The sequence below is a fragment of the Onychomys torridus genome, chromosome 6 (assembly GCF_903995425.1).
Source record: "Onychomys torridus chromosome 6, mOncTor1.1, whole genome shotgun sequence".
Classification (NCBI taxonomy): domain Eukaryota; kingdom Metazoa; phylum Chordata; class Mammalia; order Rodentia; family Cricetidae; genus Onychomys; species Onychomys torridus.
Window position 1 is genome coordinate 106,094,962 of NC_050448.1, and position 14,451 is coordinate 106,109,412.

A 14,451-nucleotide genomic window follows, 5' to 3' on the forward strand; every position below is an offset into this window, starting at 1 on the left:
GGCCAGGGGACTCCTGGGATCTTCTGCCTACCTCCCCTGCACTGGTGTAGATGTGTACCACACCTGCCATCTATCTTTACCTGGATTCCAGAGTCTGAGCTCCATGTCCTCAAGCCTACAATGTAAGCACTTCATCAACTGAGCTATCTCCCCAGCTCAATGTATTTTTAATCAGCGTGAGCTGTGTTCTTTTTCCCAAGCCTGTGCCTGGTAAAGAGTAAGTATTCGGTACATGTCTGCTAAATAAGTGAATGAATACATGAAATAAACAGATAAGCCTGTTATAGTAGTTATGTTCCTGAAAGAATAGAACTCTCTATATTAGTATTGAAGTCTATCTTTGCTATGGGTTAGGTCATCTCCATGGTGGCCCAGGTTTGCAGGGTTGCTGAAGCGCCTGCCAAGATACCCCTCTGTCCAGCTTTTCAGCATCATGTGCTGACAACATCTTCTCCTGAAGAAGCTGAGGATGAACTCAGGGAAGCCTGGCTCTCCACCAGTTGTGTGCCAATCTCACTGTTAACTAATTGACAGAGGCAGATAGGATTGTGTCCCTTTCTTGATACTCAACAACATCAGATAGCAGTTTGATTGGATTTTGTCTCTTTGTCTTGTTCCCAAAAGAACTGATCGTTTCTATTTAGAGTTCATCAAATTCTTAAGAAACTGGCTACATTGTGAGTCTCTTCCTTCATAGTTTGTCTCTTAGGGTCAGTGTAAGCATAAACATTTAAATTATGTATCATTTAGCACTCAACAAACATTTAGAATACGACGTGCTCCCATCCACAGTGTGATGGCCCAAGCTCTGTTTTTTTAAGACATCAAAGTCAAGAAGGGTAGATAGACTTGCAGATTTATTCAACAACATTGCAAGCCCAGTGATGGACAGGAAGTAATAAAAACACTGAACAGAGAATAAGGAGATGGACAAGAAGAAACAAAATTTAGAAACTGCTTTCTGAAATTGCAATCTAGAATTCCCAAAACTTGTACATAGCTGCTCCTGCTTCCAGGGCCCCTGGTCACCAACACAACTCAAAATTAGAGCGGCCCATCGAGTGCTTTGAACATGAGCAATGTTCCAAGACTCTGGTGAAAACTTGACTTTTTTTTTTATAAACTTTATATAATGTTTCATATTTGTGACATTTGATCTATCCTAAGGGACTCTCCCTGTGGTAGATCCTGGCTGGAATTGTTACCATTGGGATTTCAGAGGCCATACTTGACTCCCTATGCTGCTGAGGAAGCCACAGGCCGGGAAAGGTGGCTGCCCTTCCCAAATGTGCATGCTGACTTAGGTCACCCTGTCTTTCAACAGGACCTAATTGGAAGACATATCAAGCGTTTATTCCCCGTATAAGACAAGCCTGTCTTACTTTCCTCCAGACTAGAACTGGGCAACACGGCTCTAGCCTGGTCCCTCCTCCTCCCCTGTGAGTTCAATTACAAAGGGTCTGTGCAGCCAGGAGAAGCCAGTGCCAGGAACCTGAGCTGGACACTCTCTCACGTCTAAAGCAATCTCAGAGGCAGCCTTAAGCTTTTTGTTTAAAGAGGCTCCAGAGCAGCTTCCAGGGCTGTGAATCAAATCCCAAACCTAAGTCTGCTGGAATGCTCAGATCCGCTGCCTCTCAGCACTGGGGTTTACTGTGATTCTCCAGGCTAGTTCTCCCTGAACCAGGTTCAAGTGTTTGTCCTGGCCTAGAGCAAAGAACATGGAAAGAATGATACAGTCTCTGCTCTTGTCCTTGACCTGACCTGACTACAGAGGACTTGGTCAGTCAGGTGAACACCAGCATCATCCAATCTGGACTCGGCTCTTTCAGCCTCCATGATCAAGTTGCCTTGATTACCAAGGAGAAGGGAGGAAGTGTTCTTTGCAGCCAGCTCCTCAGCCCTGTGAAGTTGTTGAGCATGGTCATAGTAGGCTGGTCATCTAGTCATCTCTGCTGTCACCTCCACTACCCCCATCTCTGAGTCTGTAGCTTTCCTAAACACTGTATCTGCCCATCTGGCTGCTGCCAACTGCCATTATAAACATATGGTTGCATTACTTTTCACAACTGAATGTGTTCTGTTTCTGATAATCTTGATAAAAAGCTGTCCCCCAGTCCCTGTAGAGCTGCCTTGGGCATAGACAGCCTGTATGGATGAATGCAGATCAGAGCCGATATGCTACAGAATTCAGAACATGGAGACCTGGATGCTAAGGCTTGGCTGTGACCATTTCTCTCAGATGGAAAGTATGTCAGTGGAAGCCCCGATGGTTCATCTAGTACACGCTTTCAAACTCTTCCGTCTCTTTGAATCTCTCCATGAGAAGCGCCATCCCTGAGAAATGTCATGTAGCAAACAAGAGTCACAGACAGGTGTGAAGTAAGCAAATCACCCCATCTTTTCAGTTTCTCTTTTACATCCTTGACTCGAAGACTCCTTTGAAGGATTTAAAAGTGCTCCTCCTAGGTGTGACCTCCAATCACAACTTGACATGAATGTTCCTTCATTTCTTATGAAATACATCATCACTCTGGCCAAGCCTCTCAGCGAGGTGGCTCCTTCTAAGCCATGGATGGCCACCCCTTGGGCTCAGACAAACCCCAACAGCACACTGTGTTTGTCAAAAGCTTGACCTGTGTGTGCCTCCCATCACCGTATCCTCGCCGGCTTCGCTGTTCCTCATGTTTTTCTAACTCACATTATATACCGATTTGATTATATACACGTCCCTTCTCAAATCTAATCTCCATGAAGACAAAGATTCATATTTTTACTGTCCTATCACCTGCCCTGGAAGAGCACTTCACAATTAGTAGAATTCTTTGGGAGAGATAAACTTAGTCCCCTGGGAACCTATGACACGGGTGCTACAAAGTGTCCCTCCCCATGGAGGGAGCCACAGGAGTGTTCAAGTAAACTGTCCCGTAAACAGAGCAAGTCAGGGTGATGGGCGCATCGGAACTCCGGATAACCTCAGCCCCTCCATACTCATTATCCCACACCAATCAGTGGCATAGGTGTCGCCATTGTAAAAGAGATAGTAGGCGGGAATTTAAGTGATTTGTTTAAATTCCCACACTAGACAGGAATACAGCAGGACTTGAGCCTGTCGGGGCTGGTTTCAAAGAATGGACTAGTGCCAAGGCTACTTATCTGAGCATAATAGGGAAAGACATCAGCTGCGGGCTCTGAGTATCCCTGCGCTTTCTTTCTGAACATGTGAAGTCATGGATGCTCTTTTCTCAGGCCACTTCTCAGGGTTGTTTTTGCAGCCTACCACACTGAAGAATGGGGTAACATCCCCTTGCAGACAAAGGACAGGGTTTGGGCCCCTACCCTTCCATGCACTATAGAACAGCACATCACTAAATCTAGTGTTCTGCAGCTGTGAACCAGCCACCTGTGTGCACAGCATCTATCTCAACCTGTGGGGCGAGGAGGGGGTTGTTTCCAAGAAACCCGTGCAGCTCACTCCACCGTAACAAAGTCCTTTGTCTTTGACCCAGAAGTCTCAAGTTTTCTGCCAATATCCATGAAACAGTAACAGACCAACTTATTAACTTGCAAACAGGGTGCAGTTCCAGAGACTGACAGTGTTTTAGAAGTTACCCAGGTTACGAAATAGAACAAAACACAAACAGGGACAAAAATCACTGTGTCTGTCAAGTCACTGAATGTTCACGGACTCAGGTGACATCGATGGTGGTCGGTTCATTGGAAATGTGTTGACTGTCAAATAAAATCTTACACGACACAGCATTTTGGATGAAGAAAAATGCAAGCCCTTTCCTAGCAATGTGCGCGCTACGGTTTATTATAGGGCTTGGGTTATTATGGGGCTTACATAGCCGTGGCCTGTCTACTGATTGCACTCATCTAAATAAAGGAGACTGTGAAAACACATGAGAATGACTAGGGGCAATCCGAGGAATGAGGAGGCAGATACTCAGAGTCAGTTCAAGAGTTTATGAGTGAACTGGCAGAGCACCTTCCTAGCATGCGAGGTCTCAGGTTCAACTGCCAGCATTAAATGGGGGGTAACTGTGAGTAAAAAAGCCAACAAACCGCAAAGCAGAAATGATGCCACCTCGCCTGGGCTACTCAACAATTAACCAGTTCTTGAGGAGTTTTATGTAGCCATGCACTGAATGTTTTTTGAACACATCCTGTGTCCCCCCACACTAGGCTGCACCTTTGATTCCATGTGGTTCAAGTTCTAATCTAGATAAACAAAATAAATAAGCCAATTCTACAGCATATTAAAGCATGCCAAGTGCTATGGAGAGAAATAGAAGAGTCTTGATTCTCAAAGGGAGACAAAGGAAGGCCTCATTGGAGACTACTTTTCTGAACAAATATTTGAAAGAAGAAAGGGAATGAGCCATCTGGGTAAAGAGAAGAGAAAGCAAGGCCCCCAGCCTGTGAGTGCCAGTATCATGACCAGAGCGAGCAGTGTTGGCTGAATGACATAAACCAGTGGACATGGAGGTGAGGTCACTAAAGAAGGCAGAGGGGCAAGAAGGGCCACATAGGCCCCTATGGGATCACCCCAAGGACTTGGGAATTTATCCTATGCATTTTATCTGAAGGATTTTAACCAGAGGTACAAAATCTTAACCAGCCAAATGAAATATCATTGGTGAGTCAAGCTCAAATACCAGGAGTTAGGTGATGCTATCAATGTCTAAGAGTTTGAGGTACTCCTCCTTTCTGGAAATCACCTCCCAAGTGGGTCTTCTGACTACCTATCCTGGAAGTGTGGGAACCTTGGCTTGAGAGACTTTTTTCCCCAGTCCAAGCAGATCCAGCCTGTCTATGCCCTGTTCACCTGTGGGCCATCTGCAGTAGAAGTAAACTCACACCCAAGCCACCTGCACTGGAGCTAGGTGTTCCCAAACATCTCATTAGAATCTTGACCTACCATCTAAATGGTAATTATCTGCAAGACTCTCAGTATTTAATAAGAAGGTTCGTATTTTTAAGTTCAAGTTGAAGACATGAACCACCTTTATAAACATATTTGTACCTCAACTTATTAAAGACAGTGTAGATGCTACATATTGTAAAGGAAGCCAAGTATGTAAATATAGTCGTCTATACTCAACTTAGGTAGAATGAACCAGACATGCTTTCAGGAGCAAACTGTACGAAAACACTTTTCTAAACTTCAGTGAAATAAAGGCCATTGTTAAACATAGACTGTGCTGAGAAGAGCGATGGGCATATACTATGTTAATTTTGTAGCTTTTAGCACTAGCTATTCTAGTTAAAAGACCAAACATTAATACATAGGAGATACTGCACCATATTATACACTAAGCATTGTATGTAGTTTTAGAAGCAAAGAGGAGTAAGACCAAAATGATAAAATACAGTAAGAGCTACAGTGTGTAAATGTGCAGATGGAGCTAAAAGTAAGCTCTGAGAAATGTTGTAAAAACTTAAATAAAAAACAGAATCAGACACTGAGCTCTCCATCCCAGGCGACTTTTTAAAAATCAGTACGGAAGCTGGCACGGCGGTACACGCCTTTAATCTCAGCACTGGGGAGGCAGAGCCAAGTGAATCTCTCTGCTCTACACAGCAAGTTCCAGGCCAGTCAGGGCTACATAAACAGGTCCAATCTCAAGAAGAAGAAGAAGAAAAAAAAGCAATACATAAAAATAAGACTCAGTACTGAAAGATTCCTAGTCCTTTGTGCCAAGTGAAGGCCACCACCATTGGTTACGAGCAGAGACTCTGGATGCAGACTGTGGCTGCAGTGTAGACCTACTATCTCAAAGCCTGTCTGAGCCCCATTGCCTCTGCTGTGAAGCGGGCTAAGAGACTACTACAGAGCCGTTCTGGGAGAGTGCTGTGATTGACACGTGAGAAGGGCCCAGAGCAATGTCGAATGCACAGCTTGCTCTCAGTAAACTCCAGCTGTTCTATTACCAGTCCTGCCTTGTCATTGTACGGGCTAGTCTCCTGCCAACTTGATACAAGTTAGAGTCACCTGAGAGGTGGAAGCCTCAGTCAAGAAAATTCCTCCACAAGACTGGGCTGCAGACAAGCCTATATGGCATTTCCCTAATTAGTAATTGACGTGGGAGGGCCCAGCTCTCCATTATGCAGCGCTTCTCAACTTGCGGGTTGCGACCCCTTTGGGGAGTTGAACAACCTTTTCACAATGGTCATCTAAGTCCATCAGAAAACACAGATGTTTGCATTATGATTCATAACAGTGGCAAAATTATAGTTATGAAGTAGCAACAAAATAACCTTATGGTTGGGGGTCACCCCGGCATGAGGAACTGTATCAAAGGGTGGCAGCATTGGGAAGGGTAAGAACCACAGTCATTATGAGTGGTGCCATCCCTGGGCTGGTGGTCCTGGGCTCTATAAGAAAGCATACTGAGCAGGGTGGTGGTAGTGCATGCCCTTAAACCCAGCACTGGGGAAGCAGAAGCATGTGGATCTCTGAGAGTTCAAGGTCAGCCTGGTCACAGGAGTTCCAGGATAGCCAGAGCTACATAGAGAACCCCTGTCTCAAAACACACAAAAAAAAGAAAGGGGGGGCGGGAGAAAGGAAGGAAGGAGGGAGGGAGGGAGGGAGGGAGGGAGGGAGGGAGGGAGGGAGGGAGGGAAGGAAGGAAGGAGGAAAGAAAGCAGGCGGGGCAAGCCACGAGGAGAACGCCAGTAAGCAGCTCCCCTTTGTGGCCTCTGCATCAGCTCCTGCCTCCAGGTTCCTGCCCTGTTTGAGTTCCTGTCCTGACATCCTTTGATGATAAACAGTGATGTGGAAGTATAAGCCAAATGAACCCTTTCCTCCCCAGGTTTCTGTGGTCACGGTGTTTCATCTCAGCAATAGAAATCCTAACTAAGACAGAGATCAAAGGCTTTTCAGCGACAAAGCCTTTGAAAGAGAAGAACTGGGCATTTAATGTGTTGAAAGTCCCTCCATGCAAAGGAAGATGTTGGTGACTTTGCTCTCTGTTCACCCTGTGCTGCAGAAGCAAGGAAGAGGGCCAGCATGAGTCTGAATGAGGGAAACGACCAGCCTTCTTGAGGAAATTTGCTTATTCAAGTTTTACTTTAGTTACAAGGGTATGTGACATTTTCACAGAGGACCCTGAGGGGAAGAAAGAAAAAACAAGCCTGCCTTTAAAGATATTCAGTCTTTGTCTTCTTCTCAAAATACCGACCAGGTGCAGTGCTCAACGTGACATGAAGGCACACGATGGATGTGTTGAAACAAACCGCACGGATACTTTTTACCTCTGGATACCCGGTGAAGAGACCCAGACACCACGGGAAACATGATGTGTCCAAGTTTAGAACAAGGACTGGCTGTTGGTCCTGACCTAGCTTTGAGGGGACCTTCAGGGTTTGACCTGGTTTCCATGTGATTGGAAACGGCGTGAGGTGGTGTCAGAGGCTCCACTGCAGCTCTTGGGGCACTCATTAGAAATCCTAAACAGAAACATAGCCCACGCCTCAGAACGGAATGTGGCTGTCTATGAAGACTAATAACCAATACCGGAGAGCCACAGGCAATATTGAGAAAAGCAGAGAAAATGAAGTTTGAGGACCATTAAATCCCAGGTTGGAAGCATTATATACGATACCTGTGGAGTGGGTTATTAGTGTCCATTTAAGATAACATCTGTACGTATTATAAATTTACATGTGATTTTAAAATGTTTTGGATTTCCATGGCTCCTGTGTCCTATTTATGATCATAATAGTAATAAGACGTGTTTTCCAGTTCCTAAATTCTACCGATCAGAAGAATGAGCTTCATCTCATAGGCTATCCTGGAATGCAAGGGCCACCAAATCAGATTGACAATTAACACTGGGTTATCGCTCTATCACTGTCTGTTTCTTTCACCACGGAGACATTTCCCCTGTGTGGTGAATGTGTCACTCAAATCCTTCCCACACATAAAATCAATCATTGACGTGGGCCTGAGAACATAATTACATAAATATGAACCCATTGAAGGATCATGCCTAGGCCAAAGTCTAATGTGAACAGTAAGCAATCAGTAACCGTCTCCTCTTTGAATTAACAAACCACTGATGCTCCCAGAGGACTCAAGTCCTATTCGGATGTCAAGAGCCCCATCTGCTGGTCAAATAAGACTGAGCCACAGCATCTGAGAAAACAGATGCACCAGTAGAGAAGGAAAGATGAAAAGGACCATCAAATAGGAGTGGAGACGTAGAGATCATCTGAGCCAAGACGCTGATTTTACACGTGAGCAAACTTACTACACTGTTTACACATTCCCAGCCCAAAAAATGCAGAAGATCAATTTATCAACAGGCAGGAAGCAGAAGATACTAGACATGGTATAAAAAAAAGAAAGGAAGGAAGGAAGGAAGGAAGGAAGGAAGGAAGGAAGGAAGGAAGGAAGGAGAGAGAGAGAGAGAGAGAGAGAGAGAGAGAGAGAGAAAGAAAGAAAGAAAGAAAGAAAGAAAGAAAGAAAAAGAAAAAGAAAAAGAAAAGAAAAAAGACTAATAAAAAGACTCCAGCACTGGCAGTGCACTTCGGTCCCTCATTTTCTACTGAGCAGAAGTTACACACCAGCATCCTATCACAGTCCTTAAAAAGCCTGGAAAATATCGACTGTAATACAGATAATGAACCTGAAATTTTGTAGGATGAAAGAAAGCATCCACCTAGTGAAGATTCCAGTTGAAAATTGCTATTGCACATGCCTTTAATCCCAGTACCTGGGAGAGGGAGGCAGAGGCAGACGGATCTCTGTGGGTTTGAGAGCAGCCTGGTCTACAAAGAGAGTTCCAGGACAGCCAGGGCTGTTACACAGTGAAACCTTGTTTCAAAAGGCTAATAATAATAATAATAGTAGTAGTAGTAGTAGTAGTAGTAGTAGTAGTAGTAGTAATAGATAGCTCCTTAAAGCAAAGGCTGATGAGAAGATTGGACAGGAGGTACAGGAAGGATCCAATGGTGTTTCCAATACGGCTAATGCTTGTGTCTCTGGTTTAACATGCCCCCTCCTCACAGTGAGTCAGGTACCTCACCATGCAGAGGGAGAGAATCTACTGAAAGCGCCAAGCCAGGCAACAGCTGGACTCCTGTGACCCGAGGGCAAGGAGGGAAGGCTGTGCTGTTTTCAGAGCTGTGCAGCAACAGTGGTCCTCACTACACCAGGATGGGGAGGGGAAGGAGACGACACAGAGTGAAGGTCTTTGTAAGCTGGAAAGGACTCGTAAACTAGTGCTCATGAGCCAACATGAGCTGGGCACAGAAAAGGTGGCTTACCAACAGTTAGCAATGAAACTGAACAACGAAGTCTTCTTGTCAAGAATAAGGAAGTTTTCTCAAATACACTCATTTGAAGAATAGCATGAATTCACTTACCTGACAAGATTGTTCCTCCTGAAGACAGGGAGGAAAATGACCCTGGAGGCTGGAAGTAGGGCCATTGTGTAAGGGTGGATGCTTTGCTAACTGGGCAACCCCTTTGTGTTTGTTTGTTTGTTTGTTTGTTTGTTTGTTTGTTTCCAAGACAAGATCTCACTATGTAGCTCTGGCTGTCCTAGAACTCTCTGTGTAGTCCAGGCTGGCTTTGAACTCACAGAGATCTACCTGCCTCTGCCTCCCGAGTGCTGGGATCAAAGGTGTACACTACTATGCCCAGGGAGCACAGCCCCTTCTTTAGCTCATCTCTCTTCTCAAATTCCACCAAATTCATCTAGAAGAAACCTGACCTCCATGCTTTCTGCCAGATCTCCTTTACTGGACAGTGAGTTCATTCTGAGCTGTTTTCAACGTTAGTGGAGGTAGACAGTTAGGAAATCATCCACCCTTACACAGGGCCCTACTTCCAGCCTCCAGGGTCATTTTCCTCCCTGTCTTCAGACCTTGAGTTCCCTCAAGGTCTTTCTGTGTCCCTAATGGTCTTCTGAAAAACTTCCCCATGTTTTTTATCTCTATCTCAAGATCCTGCCACTTTCCAAAGCCAAAGCAATGATTCCATCCATTATCTCTCATGACATAAAAGCCACCCCTAAACCTAGAAGTAGCTGAAAACAAATGTATCCTTAGCTCCCAAGTCCTGCAAACCAGCTGGGCTCCACTAGGCAGTCTTCTCCTGGGTATTCCCACACAGCTACATTTGGAAGACAGCTGGGTGTGGGCACCTGGGACCAGCAGCTGATGGAGTGGTCAGTTCCAAGTTCAGCTGGTGTTGACAGGAGTGGCTACATATGGCTTCTCGTGTGGTTTTGGATTCTTATGATCTTGAAGCTGAGTTTTCAGAGGGCACATCCCAAGAAGGAGCCTTCTAAGAGGCAGGAAGCAGAAGCTGCCAGGCCTGTTAAAACTACCCAGGACTGGCATGGTGACACTTCTGCCATCTTCTGATCAAAACAGTCACAGGGCGAGAACATTTCACTGGCTAGGGAGATGGGGATGGTGGCATGGTATAAAACATGTAGGTAAGAGCTATTGTTGCAGTCATGTTTGGAAACAATTATCATCCCAGTTAAAATAAAACAGTGAATTACAGCTTCTCCAGTGCACTTACGTGGTCATACCCTGAGTGTTGTTTAGACTGGCGCTCGCCCTCTGCTATGAGGAGACAATGTTCTGAGGTGGACCAGTGGCCAACACAAGCACTCACTGGTATGTGTGAAGATTCATCCTTGACAGGGAGCTCCAAAGACAGACTCTGTGAAGAGGGCTGTCATCCATTACACTAGGCAACTCCTTGGCCCTCAGTCAAGTGGTGTCACACTGCTTAGAAACTTTCCACCCTGCATAAATCTCAAAAACATTGTTAAGTGGACGTAAAAATAAGAGCAGACACTCTGTAGTCAATCATATTTATCACACGTGGCTTGTACCACTCTCATCCCCAGAGGAGAACGGACAAATATAGATTAAATAAAAAGATGGCAATGAGGGGAAGCCTAACCCCAAGGGAGCTCAGAACCAGTATTTAAAGAGCATCTAATGCAACCAAGAAGTGGGCACTACTTCCCTTAATTCTTAAGGGCGCCCTATGATGCTCTTCAGTTTCCTAAGAGAAAATGAGGCTCAGCGAGTCTAAGTATTTTGCTGAAGGTTGCACACTGATCATTGGACGAGCTAAAATACAGGTTCACTGACTAATATCTCAGAGTATTGTAATGAAGAGACCAAGTATGTAAGAAAAGGAAGTCGCTTTGGCAAGTGTTTTAACATTCCAAACTTCAAGGAAGACACTATGGAGCTCTAACGAGCAGGCTTTGCTCCAGCAGTAAGATCTCTCAGCCTGTGCAAGCTCTGGACTGAAGTTCTGCTGGGGCAGGAGCTACGTGTTTCTCGTTCATCTCCTGTAACCCGTTATCTGGCACTTGCTTTTTTGACTCAATAAATGTGTACGTCTTACTTCTATGTTCAGGCTGACCTGCACCAGAAGATTACAGCATATAACAAGAACAGCTACTGTGCTGCACAGCGGAGCTCCATTCCAAGTCAAACAAAAGTCTTCCAACTTTGCCCTTCCGCCGTGAAAGTTAGACACCTGAGTCACTTCACATTTCATAACACACATGAACATTAACAGTGATCACAGCTCAATCTTCTTTTTCAGGTCCACCCCCTTTCTCTCTATTGTTTTCAAGTTTCCTATTGTTTTGAGACAGGGTCTTGCTATGCTGCCCAGGCTGACCTTGAACTTGCTTCACTACGTCTGTGTCCAGAATGCTGAGATAAGCACATGCCACATCTGGCTCTGCCGCATCTGGCTCTCATTTATAATCCTACAGCTGGGACATCTTTATTAATCTGAAATGGTTCACTTCAATCGTTCATTTGATGGGATGGCAAATCACCTGGGTGTGTCTAGGTGAGATTATCTTGGTTAGGTAACTGAGGTTGGGAGAAGCGCCCCTGTGGGGCGTGACTCTGTCGGGTGGGGCGTGACTCTGTCGGGTGGGGCGTGACTGACTCTGTCGGGTGGGGCGTGACTCTGTCGGGTGGGGCGTGACTCTGTCGGGTGGGGCGTGACTCTGTCGGGTGGGGCATGACTCCGGCTTCCGTTGGCCTGACCGCCCACCATAGTGTGCCCTTGAACTGTGAGCCAGTGTAACTTCCTTTCCTTTAAGTACCTCTATCAGAGAATCTTACAGTCAACAGAAGAGAGCTAAGACAAACCATTCATAAACCTCCGCGTGTCACTCACCTCTCCCTTGAAGAAAGGATTCACGGTGGTGTGGCGCAAGATGACAACCCAGCTGTTAGCTTCATCAGGTTTACCCAAACTTCCTAGTCAAATGCTGCTCTTGGGGTGACCTCCAACAACCAGTGTCTACCCACTTCTGCCTGCCATATTGCCCTGACAGGCAAGCTTCACTCTGGAGCTGGGGCCTGCCAGCCCGAGACGGCTTGACATCACCTGCCAGCTTTTCCTGCCTAACTCCACCCCCTTCCTTTCCCTTTCCGACAAGTTATTTCCACAAAACCATTTTATACTTTTCAGCATCCCCTCCCAGGAGAGCCACATGCTAAATAAATAAAGCCAAAGATAAGTTTGTCTCCAGTCCGATAAGCAAACTCGTTCTACACTCACCTACCTAGTAAATAATGCTTAGCAGTTTTCCCACACACTGAGATGTTGACTCATGCCCCCTAAAAATACTTTATACCTAGTATGGATCATTTTTTCTTCACATAAACATCATACCTTCACCAACAAACTGTTTTATACAATTAATTATATGCTTCAAAATATTATTGCTTTAAATGTTAATATTTCACCAATTAAATATTTTACTGTACTGGCTAAAGAAATGATTACCCAGGGCTGGAAAGACGGCTCAGCCATTAAGAGCACTGGCTGCTCTTCCATAGGACCCAAGTTTGATTCCCAGATCCCATATGGAAACTCACAACTGTCTGTAACTCCAGTTCCAGAGGATCCAACACCCTCATACAGACATACATGCAGGCAAAACATCAATACACATAAAATAAATAAATCTAAAAAAAAAAAAAATTACCCCCATGGTTTTGAAATAGAAATATACCATCAGTGTAGCACCACCTAGTGGTAGACAGTAGAACTGTTACTACCTCACCAATAGATGAAAGGGAGACCCTGCTGTATTGATTGCTGTTGCTTTTGCCCACCTAACTCAAGGTTTTTTAGGGTTTATTTGTTTTGTTTATTCGGAACTGAGGACCGAACCCAGGGCCTTGCACTTGCTGGGCAAGCACTCTACCACTGAGCTAAATCCCCAACCCCTCAAGGTTTTAAAAGATGGTCCAAGAGTCAAACAGAGTGCATCCATGCTGAATCAGGCCTTGAACTCTGACCGATAGCGTATCAATGGTCATTTTCCCTTCTCAGAGTTTAAAGCACAGGCACCCCTGCTCTGTGCACATCACTGGTACACAGGGCTCATTTTGCTGTTGCACCCGAGTACCTGACAGCTTCTAACGTTCCGATCTGTTGATGCCAGCTCTAGAGGGCACAACCTTTGTTCATCTTATTCATCCTGTGCTCAGCACTTTCAGAATAAATGAATGCATCTTCATTTATGATCGGCGAATGCTCACCCTTGGAACTAGAAGGCACTTGACTCCATTGAGGGAGGAATCTTACTGTAAACTTAGAGATTTTCTGAGTAGAATGAATTGATCTAGGAGAGAAGGGTCATGGCCTGTTGAAGAACTGAAAGATCTGATCAGAGAAACTACACAACCACGGTCTAGGGGTGTTCAAAACATGTTGTTACTGAAAACCAACGTGAGACAGCAACTGTCGTCTACCAGTCACAGCTCTGATGAGAGCACACAGCTGTGCTTGCAGATCTATAGGAAGGTGGAACTATTTCCTCAGGAAGCACTAATTCTCCTATTCAAGAAGGCACAGGAAAGAATTGCCAACATGACCCCTTCATGGTATGGTTAAGGTTTTTACTCTATGAGAAAACACCCAAAGGCAACTTAAGGAGTCCAGACAGACAGACTGGACATGTGGGGCTGGGGAAGTGGGACAGTGGAAGGGAACAGTTCACACAATAGACTAGATCATAGCAAGAGATAGAGAAATGGAGAAAGGTGAGAACAGCAGGGGAGAAGGGTATATGTAGGAGCAGATTAGGATAGGGGTTTTGAGATGTGTAACAAGTGCTTGTGAACAGGGACTAAGGGAGCCTGGAGGCTGGCATGGGCTTCAATATGCAGCCACAGGTATATGTTAATAGATCTATGTCTTCCTGCCAGAGATAAGGGAACTGGCTCCTTTTGGCAGATGGGAACAGGTTTCACAACTTCCTGAGGAATGATGGCTTTTATCTAACTGCCAGAAATCTTCCTATAATCCAGGTTGAACTGGGCCTGCTCAATTTTGGACATGTCCGTGGGCCTGCCCATTAGACAGAGATAAGGGTACCCTTTGGAACTGATACCTAACAATATAGTTGGAGATCCTGGGCATGACTAAGGAAC